The sequence below is a fragment of the Labrus mixtus genome, chromosome 10, assembly GCF_963584025.1.
Source record: "Labrus mixtus chromosome 10, fLabMix1.1, whole genome shotgun sequence".
Classification (NCBI taxonomy): domain Eukaryota; kingdom Metazoa; phylum Chordata; class Actinopteri; order Labriformes; family Labridae; genus Labrus; species Labrus mixtus.
In genome coordinates, this window is record NC_083621.1 from 27,866,410 (window position 1) to 27,882,150 (window position 15,741).

Sequence of the window (15,741 nt, forward strand, 5' to 3'; positions counted from 1 at the left end):
GAATAAATATTAAGTTTTTGATCGGTGTCAGCCTTAGGCCTTTATTTACCCTGAAACACAGGCAGCATGACAGTCATTTACACTAAACACAAGACAGAAAGAAACACACACTGAGAGAGAGCAAGAGAGAGAGAGAGAGAGAGTACATGCTTAAGTGGAATTTAACAATCTGGCACAATTGACAAAGTGTATTAGTGGTTGGAGGTTAACAGGTCACCCTGTTAAAATTTGCATAACTGATTTTAAAACAAGTGTTGAGGTTGCATTCAGATCACACAGTCCTGCTTTTTGTTTTAATACATATCTGATTTAACTGTGTGGAATGTCCTGCCTCACATTGCGCCATAAACCTCAGCACTCTTTCTGGGAATTATGACTCTGCCAAACTCGTATGCAAATAGATCATCCTTTCCTGCAGATATTACAGGACGGATCAGGAGCTTCTTAAAGAAAGAGAAAGAGAGGGAGAGAAAGAAGCGGGAGATAAGCAGAGAAAAGAGGAGACAAAGGAGAAAAGCACTGTAAATATGGGAGGTATCGCTGTCCCAACATGTCACAATGCTTTCCCAATTGGTCTTGCCAACTTTAAGTACTTTAAGCTGCCAATTGTGTTTATTTTTTTCCTCCATATCTTGTTTAGGCTGACAGGTGAAAGATGTGGCATCAAGGAACAGGGGTGGCCTTCTGCCTCGTCGATCCAGCGCGCCCATCTCTTCTCTGCCAACAGAAACATTATAGGGCTTTTGTCTCGGAGACTTCATTAACAGCAGACGTCTCACCTTCTGCTGTCTTCTTTAGACAGTTTCAAATCGATGCAAATTTTGCAGCCGTTAATCACGCCACTGATGGGAATGACAGGGTCAGAGGGGAAAAAGGTGCTCCTCCAGATGGAGTGTTGCAGATAAGAAACGACATTTATAACCCATCTGTGTTTATCTATTTCCCGGTAGAACCTTGTATTAAAACTCTCCTCTCTTTCTTTAACTCGTAGTGCATCCAGTTTCAAAATGAAGCCATGCTGTATCTGAGCCCAAGCTATTCTACTTGTATCAGGGAACACCGTAGTTACTGTAAGCTGTGGACCTTCCTCGCCTCGGGCACTAGAAATTATTGCTTAACAGAGTGATGCGATTAAAATCTATAAATCCTCATCTCCACCTGCCGCCTGGCTCGTGGCAGTCATCCACACACCTGTCGATCTAACGGAACGCACTCACACACTAATGTTTAGACGTGCGTGTGTGTACGCGTTTTGTGAGGCGCAGGGCTTACAGTGTGTGTGTGTGGTGTTTATAATATAAACTCAGACAGAGACGATTATGCCTGAGCTGTCATGCATGAGAGGGTTTTTGTTAGTTAAAAAAACAAAGCTGTCCTGATTCTAGCTGTGCAAAGAAGATATCACACATCTTTCACAAAGACTGAAAAGTTGTGAATCTGTTCAGGCTTAGTGAGGAGATGCACGACTTCACTTTTGATAAATGCTACCCAAACAATAAGCTAACTGTCCTGGTACCAAATCAACCCAAAACACACACCTAGTCACAAACAGGCACGCACACACACACACACACACACACACACACACACACTTTCTGTATTTACTAAAACAGTCTTGTCCTATCAAGGCTGTTTAGTAAACGGCAGCAGAGAACGTCAAGCCTGGAGCCATGTCGTCATGCCCAGTGCTTCAGCGCTTCATTACCAGCTTGCTGTTATGTGTAAACACCCACACACACTCCAGACACACGCATACAGGTGATGAAAGGAGTCATGTACCGTGCCCTTGAGTCTGGAAGTCATTGAACAATCTTTGCTTTTCTTGTGCTCTTTAGAGGTCAATGGAAAACACTCAAATTTGTTACATTTCTCTCTTTGATTTTATCCCAGCGCTGTTTGCAGACGCTGACTGAAAATGAAATGCTCTTACTTTGAAAATTCTCTCATTTTCAACAGGAAAGTTGTGCTATAGAAAAAAATATGAAAACATTATAACTCCATGTTATTAATACTCAGACAAGCGTCAAATTGTAATCTCCAGTGTCCAGCATGCTTAGTCCATGGAAGAAGTCCCAGTTTGCCCAGTCAATCCCACTCAAGTTCTGGATGTATAAAAAGGAAGCAGCTCCTCTTGTGAAATAGAGAATCCCAGTGACTCAGACCCCAGAGAGAAAGGCAGTGAGTGATCTCTCCTGCCTAAACACAGCTTATATACACGATTTGGCCAAAAGTGAAGTTTAAAGACAAACAGAGAGTGCAGTGAGACGGTGTGTATATATCAATCATTACTATTTCACCCTAAAATATTTTCCATGTCAACATGAAGTAAACATGGCGATGTGAACAGGGCTTTGCAGTGAGGGAGGGAGTAGGGGGAAGAAGGGGGGATAAAGTGTATACATCTCAGTGATTATCTGATGAACTGAAGGGGGGTGGGGGGGGGGGGGGTAATGAAACTGTAAGCCTTGTATAATAAACAAGTTTCATTTCTGTTCTACTAATTCCTGAATTATAGACCTATTGCAAAGCTAGAATTTCTACATTTTGTTCTTTTATTTGAAATATCTTGAGATGGATTTCCATCAAATTTTGCACCGCTATCTATGAAGCTGTGACTTCGTTGTTAAATGTTTAAATAGCCTACCTGTCAGACTGGGGCGCCAATGGCCTAGCGGTTGTGTTGCACATGTGCAGAGGCTGTGGTCCTCGTCACAAGCGGCCCTGGGGTCGAGTCCGGATTGGCACTTTGTGGTCCCCCACTCTCTCCTCCCACCATTTGTCTCTCCATAGCTGTCCTAGTGAAGGCAAAAGGGCCATAAAGATAAAATATATAAATCATAAATCTAAATAAGTAAAAAAAAAAAACTATCGTACTCATTGTCATTAAAAAACACATATATAATATACATCAATGCCTCTGTATTTGTAATAATGTTGTTGCTCTCAAAACCTTTAATCCAGCACTACCAAGAAATGAAAATGTTCATTTGTCCAATGCTCTGCAAGATTTAAAGTGATGACACTGAACTTTGAGCTTAGTGCTAAATCAGAAAATGTTAGCATTCTAATATGCGAAAATGTGCACGCTAAACATACCAATCATGCAAAAAAATGCAACATTTTCAATGTTAACACAAAGATAACCATTGATCGTTTGCTCACTATTGCCTCTGAGTTGCTTTTATGGCTATAGGCTTTTATCAAGTCATACTTCAAGTATCTACTTGTGATCGAAAATTATGTGCAGGTGAAAACATCCTTTAAACACAAAAATTATGTTTCTGAAAAAGCAAAAAAAAGGTTTTAATTACTCATTTGCATTCCTAACTAAGGAGTTAAACATCAAATGGTCACATCAAGTCCTCAATAACACTCCTTCAGAAGGAAAAGGAGAAAAGATACAGTATGTAGTTCAAAGTAAGAGTGTGTTCTCCTTGTTTTATATTTAGGTACCTGAGTTATTGCCTCTGATAATATACTGTGGCTCTTCAGCGTTACCTGCTGGCTTCTCTGATAAAGGCACAGAGAGAATATTATAAAACAAGTGGCATTTTTATTGTTCTCAGACAGCTTGATCTAACATCATTCCTCCTGGATAAAAAAAGGGTTAACATTATTGCCTGAGTATAAAACCCAGCTGATTATATTTAGGTCTTCTAGATATAAGCTAAATTGCACAGACTTTATGAGTCTGTATCGAAGCATGCACAGTAAGAACTGTGTCTGCATAAAGGAGTGTGCACTAATGCACTCCATGTCACAAAAAAGAGTCACATTTATTTCCATTAACCAGCTCTGAAACAGAGAGATCCTCACTGTGTCAATTTAGATGATGAATCGTTCCACAGAAAACCAACGGAGAGAGAAAAAGAAAAACAAACATGGCTCATTTTCCAGTCTGCAAATACGGCCATTAACCTTCAGATGTGGACTCTCCTCATTGCAATTTCCCCTGAGGCAGATGCATCAAAAGAGCGGGCCTGACAGAAAGTTGTCTTTCTTAAAAAATGTCACTTGTCATCCTTACAGGAAGGTGTTGCAGAGGCACTGATGTCCGTACTGTAACCTCATCCTCACTGTTAGGCTGTGAGGTTTTTTAATTGGTTTCTTTTAGATTAATGAGTGTGTTTACATGGACTTGGGTATCCCAGTTATGAGCCTTATCCTGGTTTTGATCATATTGAGGATATGGCGTTTACATGCACAAAGAGAAACCTGGTTATTCATATCCCTGTATACATGATAAATATCCAGAATTCTGATTACTGCATCTTATTTGCACATATGACACATGACTTGCTCCTCCGTAGGTTATATTTAATTCTTCATTATAAAGAAACCAAACTCAGTTTCTTTGTCGCTCCAGAATAGGACGCTCTCTTTGCTGCCTCCATGTTTGTTTTGCTGATACGCTGGGGCCATGTCTGCCCAGGTAGCCAGCAGCTGTCAGAAACCAAGGTGAGGCGTATACATGCCACAGTATCCTGTTTTCTTTCAGAGGTCTCTAGTTAGAAAAATCGGGTTTCTCAGCACCGAGATAAGGGCTTTCAGCAAACGTAATATGTTTACATGCACTAACACAAAAATGGACAAACAAAAAAAACTATCAGAACCGGGAGACTCAAGTCCAATGATAAAGATAGTGCTCATTAAATGTTTGAGTGGCAATTTCCATTTGGACAGATTTTGAGATAACGCAGTAATCCATGTGACGCACAAACAAAGACACTATATGAACCCTTTTAAAGTTATTTTAAGGCTTTACATTTTCCCCTGATAACTAATATAAATGCAGTACACACTGAGATTGAATTGGCACAAACTGGGGCTGCACAGGGAAATCAAAGGACTTGAATCATAGTGTGAAGGCTCATTAGATCCTTTTTAAACTACTGACTTTGCATCGTTAAAACCTACACTAAGTACACCAGAAGTTATCTAAGGTTGTATTTCTTTTATGTGACTTAATGCAAACCATAAAGAGAACCTGCAGAGTTCCTGCCAACAAATCTGCAGGATGTACAAGGTGTCAGAAAGAATACATCTCACCCCAGACGGCATCACTTTTAATCATGAAGTCTCCACTTTGATATCGTCAAAGCAAGAAGGTTACCTCTGATGGATTATATGTCACACCTACAGTGAGGCAATAACAGTGTCTTAACAATACTGTGGGCCCTGCATGCTGAAACATCAGACAGGCACGTCTTCCAAACCCTCATGACCTGCTTGTTGTGACACACTGCACTGACTTCCATGACAAAAATAGAGGTTCCTGATGGTTAGATATTATCTGGGATTAGTGTGGCTTGGAAGAAAAACATATAGTCTTTGATGCGTTAACATGATAAGCTAACTAAATATTTAAAAGCTGCACTAAGTATGAGGCATAATGGTTTTCTTTTTATGTGTGGTAAATGGATGAAAGTACTGCTGAGTATCATGCTGGTGTGAAACAGTTAACATCTGCCTATAGTTTGGTTCATTTGGCAAAAGAACAGTTTTTTTATCATTAAAAGATTTTGTTTCAGCAGCTGCAGATCCACAGTATTATATACTATTATATACTGTGGATCTGGATTGTGTCCCTCATGTCATGAAACTCTAAAAGGCTCAGGAGGAGTCTACAGTCACACAGTTCTGCATATGATATTGAGCCTGTCAATTATATACACTGTTTTATGTGACCATGTGTGTTGTATAATATATATAGAATATATGATTCATTTGCCGACAAAGATTCTCTAAAGGGATTTTTTTATCTAACGTTCTGAAAAAGGAAAAAAGCTCAGAAGATTCAGTTAACCCAGATGTAAAAAAGAGTCTTCTTGAGTGTTTCTAAGAGTGTGTTGTGCATTTTAAAGAAGTGGAGGATGTTAGGATCCATCAGCTTCAAAGCCTGAGCTCACAGAAGCACCTCTTAACATATTAAAGTAAATCAGTGTTTAATACTTCTATTGCTTTCTTGCCACTTTAAGTTAATAACAGCCAGATTGGTTCTGACATACAGGGGCGGGTATTAAAAAGAAATAGTCGAGTTAACTATCACTGAAAGAAGCGTTCAAGTTCACACTTATTGAATAATTTTAGCAGCAGAGATAGGCGTGGAGTGTATGGATATGGAGTGCTGCATTAACTTTACGGTGTGTGTCGACCTTTAGCATTATTAACTCAACATTAGTGTCACTTCATCAGTAGAGCTCCTCTCTATCAGACTGCAGGTCTGTTAATGAAGATACAAAATCCACTTACCATCTTTTTCAGCCCATTTTTCATTATTCTGCAGATCTCCGAGGTTCAAAGTGTGAATCGATGGCGGATTAATTGCTTTGCTTTGTCCCGTTGGAGAGGCTTTCACAGACGGCTGATCTGGATAGATTATCAGTCCACTGGAAGACTGGACCCCTTGTATGATGGCCACTTAATTAGTCTATGAAGGCATAGCAAGCCGGGATATCAACATAACAACAATGATGCATGGTGTATGTGGATGGAGTATGAGTATTGCATGGCTACAGCTTTTGCAATGAGTCCTGTGGTGCCATTGGTTTGATTGCACCTTTGATAACTGGAGACTTAGGATTTGACTTAGGCCAGAAACCCTGACTGACAGATAGTTAATTGTTTCATGTGACTGTAAGGCATTTTAAATACATTTGCATAGTATTAGTATTTATAACACCCACTCGTTCAAGACTGTGACCGCACTGGGAGAACATCAGGGACAAATGAAGCTCCCATAGCAGGAATAAATGAATCCACTTTCCACACGACAAACATCAGATCAGAATATATTTTCTCAAGACGCAGGTCCACCAGGGACTCCAGCGAACACCTAAGTAGATTGCCAGCCAATAAATTGTTCAAACAGCCTGCTGACACCAAAAAGGAGTATTTACAGAGCCTTATACAAATCCCTTTATCAGTCAGAAGATATGCAGAATGGAAAGTGGCTGCACACTTTCAGCCATGTTGTTCATTTATTTGAGATTGGCTACATCTAAGAAAATCTTTACAAAATCATTTTTCCTGTCACACTGACTGGAGGTTCAAACATGTTTTTCTTCAGCTTGTGTCTTGAAACACCTCTACACAATGTGAGTGTGACACGATGTAAGTATTAAGATGGTGGTGGATTTGTTCTCATTCGCAGCATAAAGGTTGTAGTCCAATTCCAATAATGTAACTATGAATAAAACATGTAAACACATTTTTGTCCTCCTGGACAGCTACAGAGATCTCTGAAATCCCCGTATTTGTTAAGCTGTTGGAAAGAAATGAAAGCTGTCAGGGATCATATTACTGCAAAGCCTGCATTTTGTTAACATGGCTGGGATAATGCGTCACCTGATTGATATGTCATTTAAATATTTAGCACATTGACGCAGGAAAAAAAATATAATTTGCACCATTTTTTTTTCATCATAGAAACGGGATTGGAAAAGAGTAAAACGAGCCATGCCAGGGTGTATGTGAGCCTTAGTGTCCATTACCCAGTAAAGTCATTTCACCGCTGAGAAACAACTGCGGATCTAATTATTCTAAATGCCGTGTTACTCTAATGTATACACCCGAGACGTACGCTCAGGCTCGGCCTCCTGAACCTTGATCAGTCCTCTTGGGCTTTTCTCCAATTCCTGACTAAATCAACTTGTGCATACTAATTGGTGTCTTTATCCCTGTGGCTACTCGAGCATTAGTGCATACAGTATGTGTGGGTGTATGTGAGCAGGGGAAGCCTCCACTGGACCATGCTGATGAGTTAGCTCCTCCAGTAGCAGCAAAATGTTCATAAGCGTACATAGGCACTCCCAGGAGGCTAATCCCTTACCAGCTGAAGTTAAATACACTCACACACTCACCAGTTTTACACAACTAATCACATTTATGTGGTTAGTAGAGAGGATGCCTGCAAAGTTTGCTTAGCTGAACAGGGGATTATTTTCTATAAAAACAACCTGAAACATAATTGTATTGTAGACAACCATTAACTATCATTGCTGGTAAACATGTGCTTGCTCTGAAGAGGTAGAGTGGGATTTTCTGGCACAACTTCACTAACTACCAAGGTCGCATGATGAAGAGTGAAAGGTTTGAAGAGGTCGGACGATCAATTTGTCATAAGTGGTCCTCATACCACAAGAGTCTGCTGGAGCTTATTGACCTCTTCAAACGTGTGCTTGCTAGCATGTCTGACAAACCAACCTTGAGCTTCTTCCAACTCTCTTTCATCACTTGCATTGTGTTAAAAGCCAATAAAATAACACAGGTGTTGCCAAAGACATTTTCTCTTTTTTATGTCATTGACTGTCAGAAATGATCAGTAACCGTCAGTTGGAGGTACTGTTTATAATGATGCATCAGGCTATTATCGGGAATAGCAGCTGTGCAGCTAGATTGAAACCAAAATTAAGTAATCAAAGAGCGCAGAGCAGATCACAGAACGGAGCTTTGCTACTGTGTTCACCATGAAAATTGTGTTTAAAGCTTTGTTTGTGATCCACCTTAAGAACAAGTTGGAATTTCTTTCTAAGGATGTTCGCTGAAGTGCAGATGTTAATACAGATGTAGATGCAAATTTAGAGGTCAAATTACTGGAATGGGATAAATAAAATGTGCTTATTTTATATCGTTGATAAGTTGAATAATATAAGAAGCTAACAGAGCATGGAAACGCTTAGCTAATCCACAAGGTTATTAAAAAAGATAATGAAAACACCAAAATAGACGTTCCACTCAGACTCAATATACAGACACACAGATTTGTGATCTATCAGAGCTGGCATGATGAAGGTGACAGAGGTTTCGTTTTCCCTGTGGAATTAAATGAGATACCACCCAGGTCCAGACGATAACCACTCCTGACAATCCACTCATCTGAATTTCAAGTAGAAAGGCACAAAAGGGGACAGGACTTGCTCCAGGGAGAGAGGGTAATTCTAGCAGGAGAGACTATGGGTCAGTGGTCTGATTTGATGAAGGTAAGAAGTGCCATGATAAACACAATACAACCCAAAAATAACACGGAGAAGCTGATGTTGAATACCTATGTGAGTTTGAAGAAACAGAATGAAGGTAGAGAAAATTAGTCATAAAGTGAATCTCCCAGTTGACTGAGGAAAAACATTTTAATCAATAAGCTGAATTAAACACAATCACTACTTCTGTTCTTTGTAGGCGACTGGGGGTGTCTGCATGTATTTACAACCCTGACCTGGCCTTGTTGTTTTAAGAGGAGTGATTAGAAGAGCTGGACTGGTGTGAGATCTCCTGGGATCTGCCTATAGGGTTAATGGATTCACACTTCAGCTAGTCCATGTAACACACAGAAGAAGGGGGATGAAACATTCACCTGATAGGCAAAAGGAGAAGAATTAGAAAAGGAAGTCAACCAAGAGGAACAAATAGAGACGCCAAGAGACATACTTTGAAAGGTTAAAAAAAAAAGGGTTCAGGACAAGCCTACAGCTGTAGAGCAACTGTGATGTTTATAACATTTCAGAAAGAACATACAATTATCATCTTGTTTTTGGGGGTTTGAAAAGATTATATTTCTGCATAATGGTAGAAAGAAAAAGTGTATCCTTCTTTTATTCTTAGTTATGATTCCTGGAGCATCTCAGTGGTTGAGATGGCAGCAGACTCGACACCTTCTGGTTCAAGAGTGGGTTAACCATCTTCACAGAAAAAGATCTTCAGAGCAGAGAGATATAAAGGATGTGCAGCTGTGCTTTAGAAGATCTGATCTGAGTCTAAATAGGCTTGTGATCCAATTCAGGGAAAGTTCATTAAAATATGGTCCAAGTATCCATATCCATCTGATCCACTGCATATTAAGAGTTAAATCCCTTACTTGTTCAAGAGACTAAGTCTACTGTGTAAACCACCAATTTTGCTTTACATATAAACTAAAGTCGTTATCACAAACACATGCTCAGGTGTTTTGATTTGTAGTCAGTTTGGGGGGAGAAAAATTAAAATTAGCCGTAAATAACACGGAAATCATACCTCACTAAACTCAAAATATTGAATGATTATTTAATTCTCTCAGGAGACTCAAATTAAAGCATATTTAATAATAAAGAGGAAAAAGAAAAGATGTAAAAAAACACTATGATAGAGCTCTTCATGTACATGTATGCTCTTATGGGAGAAATAATGAACTCAATCAGGACTTTTAAACTTTTTCTCCTTTCTTAATTTTCTGCAATTGTCACATATGAAGTGGTGACACGTTTAGGCATTCATTTTCAGGATCTCTTGCTTCTCATTTAACAGATCATGGTTTTTGCTAATCCTTTTCTGGCAAGCAATTGACAAAATGTTGTCACAGAGGCCGTCACTCTCAAGGTCAGAATTATTAATTAGCAATACAACGGTACTGGGATATTCAAAAACAGCATCTTCATGCCTTCTCACCAGGTGAGATTATTCTGAATCACTTTGGAGATTTCTGACATAAAAATTGCATCTGCAACAGCACAGTATTTGTGTCCCATTGGTAAGAGTAATAAAAGAGCATAAATATCTCGACTTGATCTGGCGATACGTAAGGCGTAATGAAGGCAGGATAAAGACAGTCAGAGTAAATCAATGAGTTTCTGAAAGGTAACTTATCCCCAGAGTTTCAGCTGAAGGGCATCTACCCTGGAATTTCAAATATATGCCTTTAGAAAGACACCCACGCCCACTCACTCATTTGTGCTGTCACCCATCAGCCGCGACATCATACAGTCTATGTGACACACAAACACACACACATAAAGTGATTAGCAAGTTTAGCTAGCTTATTTAGCCATGAGCGACCAATGAGAAGCAGCAATGACACTTCTACGACAGAAAGGTTGTCTGAGGTAGAGTAGACTCCAGAGTCAACTGTAGGCCACACTGGAGGATTTTAATGTTATGGCTTTACCATTTATAAACATATTGCCCTGTTTTTACACTTTATTTCTGGGCAATCCATTTTCAGTTCAATCAAACCCTTTCAATCCACTTGACTCCCCACAGTTTGCGTCAGGTCACGTAGTGTGGCATCACAAACATCACCTGCCTCCCAATCAGCCAATAGAAAAATGCATTTTGCTGTAGCCTAGTTTCAACCTGTAGAGGGCAGTCACTGTGCATATTTTCTAACACAATATCCAGCCATTATCTATACGGCTTATTCCGTTTGGGTTTGCGTATAGCTGGAGCCAATCCCAGCTGTCACTGGGCAAGATGCAGGATACACCCTGGACTGGTCACCAGCCAATCACAGGGCTGACATAGAGACGAACAACAAGTCACTATCACACACCAATTTAAACTTACCAGTTAACCAGGGAACTTCTCGCTGACAGGAAACAGCTCTAACCACTATATTCATGTATATATATATATATATATATATATACATGAATATAGTGGTATATATATATATATATATATATATATATATATATATATATATACATATATATGTAGGTTTTCAGCTGGAAAAAAAGGTCTGGAGGTTTGCTTAATCTTTAATGACTAAAATTCCCCAGAGTGGCTCAAAAGGATGGGTATATTTTATACTGAAGTAGTACTAATAAAGTTTTCTCACCCTTGTGCTTCACTTCTTACAGTTTATCCTCACATTACTTCAGCTTCTATCCTATCCTACATGCTCCATCTGGTAACTTAGTCTCAATTGGTTTAAACATGTGCCTCTCAAAGCATTTCCCTGAAAACTCTATTGGGACAATTTCTTTACATTCTGTTTCATTGCTTGTTGAAATTTTTCTCCCATGATGGACATGTTTGATTGAATCAGCTTTAGACTGCAGCTCTAATTGGCACTGAAGTTCCTCAGAGTCCCAGCTGGATTTTCTGTGTGATGACTTAGGGAATTATGGATGACTCAGTCTCAAAGATACAAATAGAATTTCTGAATTGATACGATGACGCTGTGTGACAAAGTGGGTGAGATGCTCTTTTGTTATTCATCACTTGTCACTTAAATCTTCATTTAATATCAAATCATGTTATTCTTTACAGTTGTGTATTTTGCTATAATGTATTTTTTGCTTGTGTAACATTGCAGCACTTACTATCCCGGGTTTGTTTGTGTTAGCATTAAGTTACAGGTCACATCAAAGTATAAATCAGCTTAAAGCAAACACACAGTCTTGATTTAGTTCAGTCATTTCTATTTAGTTTCTGCAGTATATCATTGTTTGTCTGTTTTCCATACTTACTTTTATTTGTTCTGTCCAGTTCTTCATGTGGTCCCATGCAGTTAAAGGGGCTGGCCCAGCACTTCCTGGGTATTCATAGGGTTAATGATGTCATCGCTGACATCACTGGGGCAGACCATCTGAAATAAATGTTTTCTGTCTTATCATTTCTTTCTTATGTAAGTTACAGGTAAAATATAATTGAAGTATTTGAAGTTCATGTAGTTGAGTAAATGATCTGATGTTAAAGGTTTAAAGGGTTTATTTGTATTTCTTTGTGGTAAGAGAAAAGTGAAACTCCCTATGTGAGTTGTGCTTAACCCTGGTGCGGCCATTTTTTTAATGGGGCAGTCTATAAAACCAGGAGACATTTGTTCCTGCGGGGGAGAAGAGGTGAGGACGTGCTGCCTTTAACATTTTAATCTGATTTAGGTATGCGTTAATTTACCTGATTTTTCATTGAACTTTTGTTGTTTTATGAAGTTAACATGTGTTTGGATTATCACTGTAAATAAATGCTCACCTCTGGAAAGCCGTCATCTGCTGAGTTTGCCTTCCTATCACCTTCAAACACACTTGTGTCAAACTGCTTTACAGTCTGCTTCCTGTTAGGTCTTGATACATTTATATTGTTTAGGATTTTTGATGCAGATGTGCACTACAGAGTTTTGGTAGAGAAATGTGAAAGTTGGAGAGGTGTACAGATTCTGTGGTATACTGTATGTTCATAACTCTGCACACAAAGTGTCCTCAGAGGAAAATCTGGTCCCTGTGACACTGTTTGAAGATAAAATGCTGCGCGAGAAGCTATGTTGGAGGGCCTGCAACAGTTAAACCGTAACTCTCCTGGTAGCTTTTTAGCTCCAAACAGTGCTCCAGGGACCGCTTTTTCCTTTGAATAAAGTTTGTGTATTTAGTTCAGAACAATAACAAGAGACATAGTTTAATGATGTCATCATTGGTTAGTGACCACCAAAAGGCGGTACTTAGCCCTGAATGTGATCCCTTACAAACCTGTGCATGTGGAGTATCTTTTATCATAAAGTCACAAGTCCTGGGATATAGTAAGACTGAAGCTCATATATCATTAAAAAAGATGTCCCTATAGAGTATTCTCATCAAGACATCCAGTTTTCAACGAACTCTGGCAGTCATTCAGAAGATATAAAATCATAGTTACAGTTATACTTATTGTCCTTGACCACCAGTCAGTACCATGCATTGCTAAAACAAGCTAAGGAGCTTATAACCACTGTGATGTAGGCATATTAAAAAAGGATTACCTGCAAGAATGGGACAGTTTATGTCATCACAAGTCACATATGGCTTTGTCAATATGTGATATGGCGTTCAGGAAGACTGAAAAGAAGGAATTAAATTGGGCATTGGTTCCCAACATGAGGTCCCAGCTCTGTCTGCTCTGAGGTTTGTCAAAATAAGATTTGCACATATGAAATAAAATCATGTTTAAACATTTGTTCCCAATCTGGTAACCAACCTCTACATCACTGGGAAATGTATGCAAAGGTCTTTTGGTAAGAACAAGTGTGTAGGCAGATTCTGGTGGGATTTTTTATTAATGAAAACAATTTAAATGGATGTTACTTTTTGAAAGCAATGTATCTATTTTTGTTGTTGTTGTGTTTTTCTAAGATACCAGTAGGGGAGGCTCTTAGGAAAGAAGGTTGGGAAACACTTAAATAATGGATTCTCTGGGTTTAAACATTGTCGGAAGTAATTTGGAATATCAGTTCAAAGCTTCACAAAATGTGTATCATTGGTCAAATGTGTAGTAGACATACAATAAAAAGAAATGCAAATACTTCAATTCAGTATAGCCTACTTTCTTGATTAATATTTAATTACCTTCCTCTTCTGCTGTCCACAGAGAGAAGTTTCCAGTTTGTGCTGCTGACAGCTGTAATAACCACCTGAGTGAACCCGAGGGCAGAGCAGGAAGGAGCTGCATGGACAGGAGAGTTTGGCTCACTTTAATCTCCATGAGCATGCTCTCGGCCAAAACAAATTCAGCCTTAATTAATGATGTAAAATCAATATTATTATTGTAGCAATACAACATTTGCCTATTGGAGAATGTGCAAGTTTATCCCTGAGGACTTAAGGATCAATGCGTGGCTGATAAAGATATGGTTGGACGATATGATTGGATAATTCTGTGTTATTATCAGGAGAGAAGGATAACAGTCTGTCGAAATCATGCAAATATAATCGACCCTACCAGCTTAACTCAGATCAAAGACTCAATGACGTACTTCTTCAGGTGGATGCCTGACTTTATAGCCGGTAATGATGTCAGTTTGTTGTTCTGAAGATGATCATCACTGATCATTGGCCAATCAACCCCCAAACACAAAAACAAAGTGGAGTTGTTGTCAGTTGTGCCATGATGACTTCCAAAGGGATTGAGGCTTTTATAACCTCAGAGACACAGCAAGTGGCAGTCAACTGAAGATATAAAATAAGATGTTAACATGGAGGGAGTAAACAGTTTATATCCCTCTGGATTATTCTATTTTTCACTCCATCTGAGTTCCAAATCCCAAAAGTCCTTATTGGAAAGCCAAAGCAGCAGCTCTTATAGTGAACCACAAGTAAGGCTGGTGTGACTGTGACCACTGAAAACGTTTTCTCAATCAGGACCGCTTTTAAACTCATCTCCAAAACGTCAGCTCTGCTTCAAAAGGCTGTATGTGTCTTGTCAGAAAACATCCTGTGGAATATATTGATGTTTTATCAAGAGGCATAACAGACAAATAACAGATGACCCTTAAAGAAATCCATTCTGATTTTCCCCAAGCTGTTTTTTTTTTCAGGGACTAAGAGAGGAATTTTACGCTCAACAATCTCCCTAACCCTGAAAATGTTTTATGTTGTATTTTCAAATCACCTCTAGATTGAGAGCTTAGTTTTTAGTCAGATTTCCTTGAGAATAAAATGTAAAATAATGAGTGCTGGCTCTTTAACTGAACATCTTTTATTTGAATTGTTTGAATGAAAACAAAAAAATCTATAAATACGAAATCCATTCATAGTTCATGTTTGACAGGTTAAATCAATTCTCAGAAGGAAACTTGGAGCCAATGGCATAAACATAAAATATGTATTTTAACATTTTCAACAGGTAGAGCGTGGCAATTAACTTCTACATTTTGTGGTGACTGCACATTTTTTGTGTATATTTCCTGGTCTGCTTTTAGTTTGGCCTTAGCTTTCTGCACTCACACACCTGATCGTCATCAGTAATCACCAGCTGCTGCATTTATACCCTGGTTCACCTCTTCTAAAATGCCAGATTATTTCCGCCTACACTGTGGTGGATTGGCCAGTGTTTAAGTTTTTTTGCAGTAAATACCCCTCTTACCCACCACCCTGTCTCGGTGGTCTTTCTTTTGGGTCCATTTAAAGACTATAACACATTTAAGCCTGTACTGATGCCTTCATTACGTTTAGCATTTAGCTTTACACTTCTGAATCTTTCGGGGCTGTTTGGAGATGAGATTTGCTCCAGCAATTATTTGAT